This window comes from Lepus europaeus, chromosome 4 (assembly GCF_033115175.1).
Source record: "Lepus europaeus isolate LE1 chromosome 4, mLepTim1.pri, whole genome shotgun sequence".
Classification (NCBI taxonomy): Eukaryota; Metazoa; Chordata; class Mammalia; order Lagomorpha; family Leporidae; genus Lepus; species Lepus europaeus.
Window position 1 is genome coordinate 116414658 of NC_084830.1, and position 8729 is coordinate 116423386.

Genomic DNA, 8729 nt, shown 5'->3' on the forward strand with positions numbered 1-8729 from the left:
CATGTATTGAGAGATTGAAATTAATTTATGGAGAGTGATGAAAAGAAATTAATGCATATCTTTTTTTTATCATCCAGATCACAGTGGTTTCCTTTAAATGTTGCTTTCAATTAGTTTTCATAGTAGTTTTCAGGACACAGAATGATCTAAAGCAGCACATGATCTTTGCGGAATATGACACAAGTGGTATAAATATTTCCAGCTCAAGCTATTGGAGTAGGAACTGCCCAGGGAATGCTTGTACCCTGTTAGGATGGCTAATTACATTGTATACTTTCTTCAGGCATGGATGAGAGTTGTAAACAAAAATCCAAATACACTTCCAGTGCAGCTTCTTTAAAATACACCTTCCAGAGAGTGCATTCTAAACAATGTGAATAAGGATTAAAATAATCAAAACATAGTAGTTTTATTAAAATATAAATATGATGCACAGGAAAAGCATGTCACAGGAAGGCAAAGGTAATCACCAATGGTTTGATGAGTCGTTTAGCAACAGGGAGGCCGACCTTTTGAAGCTGGTTGGAGCTTTAGGACCCTTCATACCTTCTTCCATTCCCTGGCCTCCCTAAACACCTTCATTTAGGTGCTGCTAAGAGGGGGTGAAATTCTACCACTAATGTGGCTTTTTTAAAATATAGTTTTCTCTGGCAAGATGGTGGAATAGGAAGGGAGCACACTGATAGTCCGGGAAGAGACAGTTTAATAAAAGTGGAGATACTGCAGGTTCAAGGAAGAGTAGGGGAAGAAACAGCAGAGGAAACTCTTCAGGAACTAGTGATTCACAGTGGACCTGCGTGGAGACGTGGGAGCCCACAATTCGGGACACCAGCGGCAGACTCAACACACCAGCGCTGGAATGCGAGGTGAGCCGAACCTCAATAGCCCAAGACACCAGTGAGCAAGCGGAGACTAGAGGGAACGAGGCTTGAAACCCCGTGGGGAAAAGTTCATCAGGCTAACTAGAAGAGAGAGAAAAAAAAAAGTGACCAATACAGGCACGAGTTTCTCTCTCTCCGCTCACCTCTCAAAGGCGAGCAAGACAAAGAGCAGGTGCCATTTTGGACATACGTCCTAAGCAGGGCGACCTCAGGTCTGCACCGGCCCTCAGCCTAGCAGAAAAACCTGACTCTGGGGGGAAGGGTGAAATAACAGGAGATTAGGACCTAGTGAATGTGTGGTGCTAATGAACTGAGACTGTGAAAAAAGAGACGGTGGGGGAGAGAACTCACGGAATTCAGGTGAGTACTCTCCAGAGATGCTACAATTCGGTATCCTTGGCAACCCAGTGGGAGACTGCAGGAGAATTGGAGCCCACAAAGAGGGCAGCACAGATTCCCTGTGTGGTCCTTGGGAAAGAGCTTCCAATCTCTGGCCCCTGTGGGCATATTATTTGCCTGCTAACTACCTCCAATTCCATTCAGCTGTGCGGAATTACTTCCCTTTTGAATCAAAAAAAAAGAAAGAAAGAGAGAGAGATTTACCACACCTAACCTGGGAGTGTCACCTTTGTCACACCCTAAACCCTGAGGAAGCAAGCAGAGCTCTCAGGCCACACCCAAATCAAGCCTCTAAGGCTCCATCAAAAGCAGACAGTCCACTTAATACAGTCATAGTATAACAAGAAAAAACACCACAGCGAGGGCAGAATAATCCAAAGATATCTCCACAATGCCAAGAAACAAACGCAAAAACTGAGAAAACAGGAACAAGGAAGATATTATGACACCCCCAAATGAACAAGACACCCCAAGCCAAGATTATGAAAATGATGAGATGGAAGAAATGCAAGATACCGCTTTCTAAAAATTTATGATAAGAACAATTAGAAGTTTTCAAAAACAAATGCTTGAGGTAAGGAATTCCTTACTGGACAGGATAGAAAATCTCTCTCATGAAAATGAAATCATAGGGAGGAATCAAAATGAAATGCAGAAACTAGTAGAACAGGAAAGTGTGATAGTGAAGAGAAATCAAAATGAAATGAAGAATTCAATAGATCAAATGACAAACACATTAGAGAGCCTTAAAAACAGAATGGGTGAAGCAGAAGAGAGAATATCGGATGTAGAAGACAGAGCATAGGAAAGTATACAGTCAAACCAAAGAAAAGAAGAGGAAATTAGAAATATAAAAAATATTGTTGGGAATCTACAGGATACTATTAAAAACCCCAACATTCGGGTTCTAGGAGTTCCTGAAGGCATGGAGAGAAAGAAAGGATTAGAAGGCCTTTTTAGTGAGATACTTGCAGAGAACTTCCCGGGTTTGGAGAAGGACAGAGACATCCTAGTACAGGAAGCTCATAGAAACCCTAATAAACATGACCAAAAGAGATCCTCACCACGACATATTGTAATCAAACTCACCACAGTGAAACTTAAAGAAAAGATTCTAAAAGGTGCAAGAGAGAAATGTCAGATTACTCTCAGAGGATCTCCATTAGACTCACAGCAGACTTCTCATCAGAAACCCTACAAGCTAGAAGGGAATGGCGAGACATAGCCCAGGTACTAAGAGAAAAAAACTGCCAGCCCAGAATATTACATCCTGCAAAGCTCTCATTTGTGAATGAAGGTGAAATAAAGACCTTTCATAGCAAACAGAAATTGAAAGAATTTGTCGCCACTTGTCCAGTCTTGCAAAAGATGCTTAAAGATGTGTTACACACAGAAACACAGAAACACGGTCATCAATATGAAAGAAGGTTAAGGATGGAAACCTCACAACAAAAGATCACAGGGGATTCAAAGCATATATTAGAAAATATCTTTGGCAAATGGCAGGGCAAAGTTACTACTTATCAATAGTCACATTGAACGTTAATGGCCTGAACTGTCCTGTTAACAGACACAGATTGGCTGATTGGGTTAAGGAACAAAACCCATGTATTTGCTGCTTACAAGAAACACATCTTTCCAACAAAGCTGCATACAGACTGAAAGTGAAAGGCTGGAAAAAGATATACCATGCCAACAGAAATGAAAAAAGAGCAGGCGTAGCAATCTTAATATCGGACAACATAAACTTTACCACAAAAACTGTTAGGAGAGACAAAGAGGGGCACTATATAATGATTAAGGGATCCATTCAACAGGAAGATATAATGATTATCAATGTACATGCACCTAATTACAGGGCACTGGTTTATTTAAAAGATTTGTTAAGGGACTGAAAGGGAGACTTAGACTCCAATACAGTAGTACTGGGGTACTTCAATACTCCACTCTCAGAAATAGATCAACACCAGAAATCAATCCAAACATCTACAGCCAACTTATAGTTGATCAAGGATCCAAAACCAATCCCTTGAGTGAGGACAGTCTATTCAATAAATGGTGCTGGGAAAACTGGATTTCCACATGCAGAATCATGAAGCAAGACCCCTACCTTTCACCTTACACAAAAATTCACACAACATGCATTTAAGACTTAAATCTATGACCTGACACCATCAAATTATTAGAGAGCATTGGAGAAACCCTGCAAGATATAGGTACTGGCAAAGACTTCCTAGAAAAGACCCTGGAGGCACAGGCAATCAAAGCCAAAATTAACAATTGGGATTGCATCAAATTGAGAAGTTTCTGTACTGCAAAAGAAACAGTCAGAAGAGTGAAGAGACAACCGACAGAATGGGAAAAATATTTGCAAACTACGCAACAGATAAAGGGTTGATAACCAGAATCTACAAAGAGATCAACAAACTCCACAACAACAAAACAAACAACCCACTTAAGAGATGGGCCAAGGACCTCAATAGACAGTTTTCAAAAGAAGAAATCCAAATGGCAAACAGACACATGAAAAAATGTTCAAGATCACTAGCCATCAGGGAAATGCAAATCAAAACCACAATGAGGTTTCACCTCACCCCAGTTAGAATGGCTCACATTCAGAAATCTACCAACAATAGATGCTGGCGAGGATGTGGGGAAAAAGGGACACTAACTCACTGTTGGTGGGAATGCAAACTGGTAAAGCCACTATGGAAGTAGTTTGGAGATTCCTCAGAAACCTGAATATAACCCTACCATACAACCCAGCCATCCCACTCCTTGGAATTTACCCAAAGGAAATTAAATTGGCAAACAAAAAAGCTGTCTGCACCTCAATGTTTATTGCAGCTCAATTCACAATAGTTAAGACATGGAACCAACCCAAATGCCCATCAACAGTAGACTGGATAAAGAAACTATGGGACATGTACTCTATAGAATACTACACAGCAGTCAAAAACAATGAAATCCAGTCATTTGCAACAAGATAGAGGAATCTGGAAAACATTATGATGAGTGAAATAAGCCAGTCCCAAAGGGACAAATATCATATATTCTCCCTGATCGGCGACAACTAACTGAGCACCAAAGGGGAAACCTGTTGAAGTGAAATGACACTATGAGAAACAGTGACTTGATCAGCTCTTCTCCTGACTCTAGATGTACAATGTAATACTGTATCCATTTTAGTATTTTTTGTTTTGTTTTGTTCTAGTACTATTGGTTGAACTCTGTAATTAACACACAATTATTCTTAGGTGTTTAAATTTTAACTGAAAAGTGATTCCTGTTAAATATAAGAGTGGGAATAAGAGAGGGAGGAGATGTATAATTTGGGACATGCTCAATTGGACTTGCCCGAAACAGTAGTGTTAGAAACATAAGGGGATTCCAATTCAACCCCATCAAGGTGGCATGTACCAATGCCATCTCACTAGTCCAAGTGATAAATTTCTGTTCACAATTGATCATAATGATAGGACTAAGAGTCAAAGGGATCACATAAACAAGACTAGTGTATGCAAATACTAACTGATAGAATCAAAAAGGGAGAGAACGATCCAACATGGGAAGCAGGATACACAGCAGACTCATAGAATGGCGGATGTCCTAAACAGTACTCTGGCCTTACAAACAGAAGGCATTCGGATCTGGTTGAAAAGCCCATGAGAGTATTTCAGGCATGTAAAGCCAAGACACTTTGTCAAAAAAAAAAAAAAAAAAAAAAAAAAGACCTAAATGAAAGGTCTCCGCAAGTGAGATCCCAGTGGAAAGAACAGGTCATGAAAGAAGGAGGTACCTTTCTCTGAAGGGAGGAGAGAACTTCCACTTTGACTGTGACCTTGTCTAAATATGATCATAGTCGGTGAACTCAAAAGGCTTCCATAGCCTTGGCAACTCATGACAAGAGCCTAGTGTGATTACTGATGCCATGAACAAGAGTGTCAATTTGTTAAGTCAACAACAGGAGTCACTGTGCACTTACTCCTCATGTAGGATCTCTGTCCTTAATGTGTTGTACATTGTGATTTAATGCTATAACTAGTTTTCAAACAGTATTTTTCACTTTGTGTTTCTATGTGGGTACAAACAGTTGAAATCTTTACTTAATATATGCTAAACTGATCTTCTGTATATAAAGATAATTGAAAATGAATCTTAATGTGAATGGAATGGAATGGGAGAGGAAGCTGGAGATGGGAGGGGTGTGAGTGGGAGGGAAATTATGTGGAGGGAAGCCATTGTCATCCATAAACTGTATTTTGGAAATTTATATTTATTAAATAAAAGAAATAGTTTTCTCCAAAAAAAATAAATAAAATATAAATACTACTTCTCGCTTGTTAAAGGTTCTTTAGGTTGTAGAAAATACAAGCCAATATAATTACTTCAATTCAGGATAATAAAGTTTCCTAAATTTTAAAGGGCCAGAAAAAAAGTCTGAAAATTATGGGGAAAACTCATTTAATTAACTATGAATTGTCATCGCAAAGAAGAAAGAAAAAGGCCTATCAGTACTGATCTAAAATTTGGAAGGAGATATTCTCTGAGAAACAGGTTTTGGCATGCTAGGAGGACACATACCCTAGGAAGGCAGCTAAGATATCAGGCCAATTACAATTAGTATTTACTGAGTCCTTTTTGCATATCATGCAGTTTTCATTTAGTAATTTATTAATCTTCCTAATATAACAATTGGTGTTATATTATTTCCAGATTATAGATGAAAATATTACAAAATTGTCCAAGATTGCCTAAACGTGAAGATAGTCCTACCATTTTAAACTTATCAGGCACCTCATTGCACATCACTTCATTTGGGGTTATAGTTTTAAGTCTCTTAAACTTTATTTGTAGCTAAAAAAATGTTACTTTCTTAATCTCATTTATGAACCTGCTTCAGATCTACCTCATGGTTCCCAATGCTATTCATTACTTACTCTTTTCAGCCTTCTGTGCTCTCCCTCACGTCTGTATTTTAGCAACTTTCTACTGGGAAGAATCATGTGGTACTCAGGCATGAAACTCTTTCATTTAAAATATTCATCACTATAGGATACAGAATATTGCTCTTATGGAAACAGAAAGGTTTTGAACGAAGCTCAAGGCGCTGCAGAAGTTGGTAGATCACACACAATTTCAGCATTTACTTCTGTGATCATAAATGAAGAGTTCTGAACTAAAATCCAGGAACTCTAATTATACCTCTGTTAGACTTTTGATGCTAGAAATATGTGTTAATTGGGGTCAGCGCTGTGACACAGCTGGTAAAGCTGCCACTTGCAGTGCTGGCATCGCATATGGGCATCAGTTCAAGTTTCAGCAGCTCCACTTCCAATCCAGCTCTCTGCTAGGGCCTGGGAAAGCAGTAGAAGATGGCCCAAGCCCTTGGGCCCCTGAACCCACTTGGGAGACCTGGAAGAAGCTCCTAGCTCCTGGCTTCGGATTGGCACAGCTCCAGTAGTTGCGGCCAATTGGGGAGTGAACCAGTGGATGGAAGACCTCTCTCTTTCTCTGCCTTTGTTCTCTTTGTGTGTAACTCTGACTTTCAAATAAATAAATCTTTTTTTTAAAAAAAAGGAAATATTTGTAAATGTTTGTTCTTTTTTTTTTTGGGGGGGGGGATTTTAGCTTCTGTGTTTATTTGTCCCAGAAAATGACTGGACCAAAGAATACCATTTATGGTCTTAATCTTGGTAAATCATTTATTTTACAACTGTTTATTGAGTGCAGGTGCTATGTTTTAAATGAATCTTAATGTTTGTTCTTTAATAAACCTTATTAAGCATCAAATCTACCAAGTGGTTTTATAAGAACTGGCAATGCAGATATAAATGAAATTTCTTCTTGTGTGTTATATCTACTTATATATTCTGTCGTTGTCTACTATAAACAGGTGTTTCTTATCTCCTAATTTATCAGTTTTAAAATAATTAACATCAGTATTAGAGAATAGGAAGCCCAAGAATATGCCATCACACCCTATACCCTTTCATTTTTTGGGGGGTAGGTTAATTATTCCTGCATTCTTCAGGTTGTTAAAGACTTAGATGCTTTATGTCATCTAAGCATTTGTATTAGTCTAGCTGTAGTATTAGACTAATTTAACTCTTGCCACTAATCATCTTTGAGAATGGAATGTGGTAGCCAGATTTTTTTAAACCATCACACAATCAAGAATGTTTTTTCCTTTAGTTTCATCTGAAGGAAAACTTACATGGGTATATAGTCCACAGAGGAATAGCTTTCCTATTCCCATTTTTAAAAATACCTGGAACTTGCAGTGTGCTTTGATTGATACTTCATTAGATTTTTTCCCACTGGTTACCCCTGTGACTCTTCACATCTTGTCAGTTAACTTCTACCCAAAGACCTTCTGCCAGATTTTATCTGCATTGTTCAAAATTTATTTTCTTATATAGGTTCTTTGACAAAGAGAGCTTGTTAAATAAATTAACTTAGTGTTTGGATTTAGGGAAAAAAAGTTGTAAAAACTAACTATATACATTGAAATTTCACATCTGACTTGGCTACATTTTCTGTGAATAAAGTTTTCAGAAAATAGTATTTTATGTTCCTAAGCATTTCCTAAGAAATGCAAACATTAACAACAAGAGTTAAAGTGAAATTTTGCTAAAACTAATGTAAGAGTCAACTGAAAATGTATGACAGCTGGAATCCTATACTTTATATAAGATTTTACATAACACAAATACATTATGGAATTCTGCTTATGGCAATAGTGAAACAGCTGACACCAGAAGTGTCCTTTCACTGTAAACAAAAGAAAACTCAATGTTATATACAAAAAGAATTCTTTTAGATATTGACCAACAAGTGGGTGACATCTGACAAAATTAAATAGACCAAGTTAATCTACAATTGATCCAGGTTTCTGTTCAAAAAAACTTCTCAGGGGCCGGCGCTATGGCATAACGGGTAAAGCCGCCACCTGCAGTGCCAGCATCCCATATGGGCGCCAGTTCGAATCCAGGCTGCTCCACTTCCAATCCAGCTCTCTGCTATGGCCTGGGAAAGCAATAGAAGATGGTCCAAGTCTTTGGGCCTCTGCATCCACGTGGGAGACTCTAAGGAAAGTATTGGCTCCTGGCTCTGGATTGGCACAGCTCTGGCCGTTGCAGCCAACTGGGAAGTGAACCAGCAGATGGAAGACCTCTCTCTCTGCCTCACCTTCTCTCTCTGCCTCTCCTTCTCTCTCTGTGTAACTGTACTTTCAAATACAATAAATAAAGCTTTTAAAAAACTTTTCAGATAATAGTTCAATCTATAGGGCACTGGTAGTGATGGAAGAGACAGAGCTTTGAGTTCAGAGGCAAAGGGAGATGAAGGATTACTGAGGCACAGTACTACAGGGGAGAATTACAGAACATGAACTCAGTGTAGGATTCCAGGAATCTGACCCTGAACAGCAAGCTGTGCATGTGTATG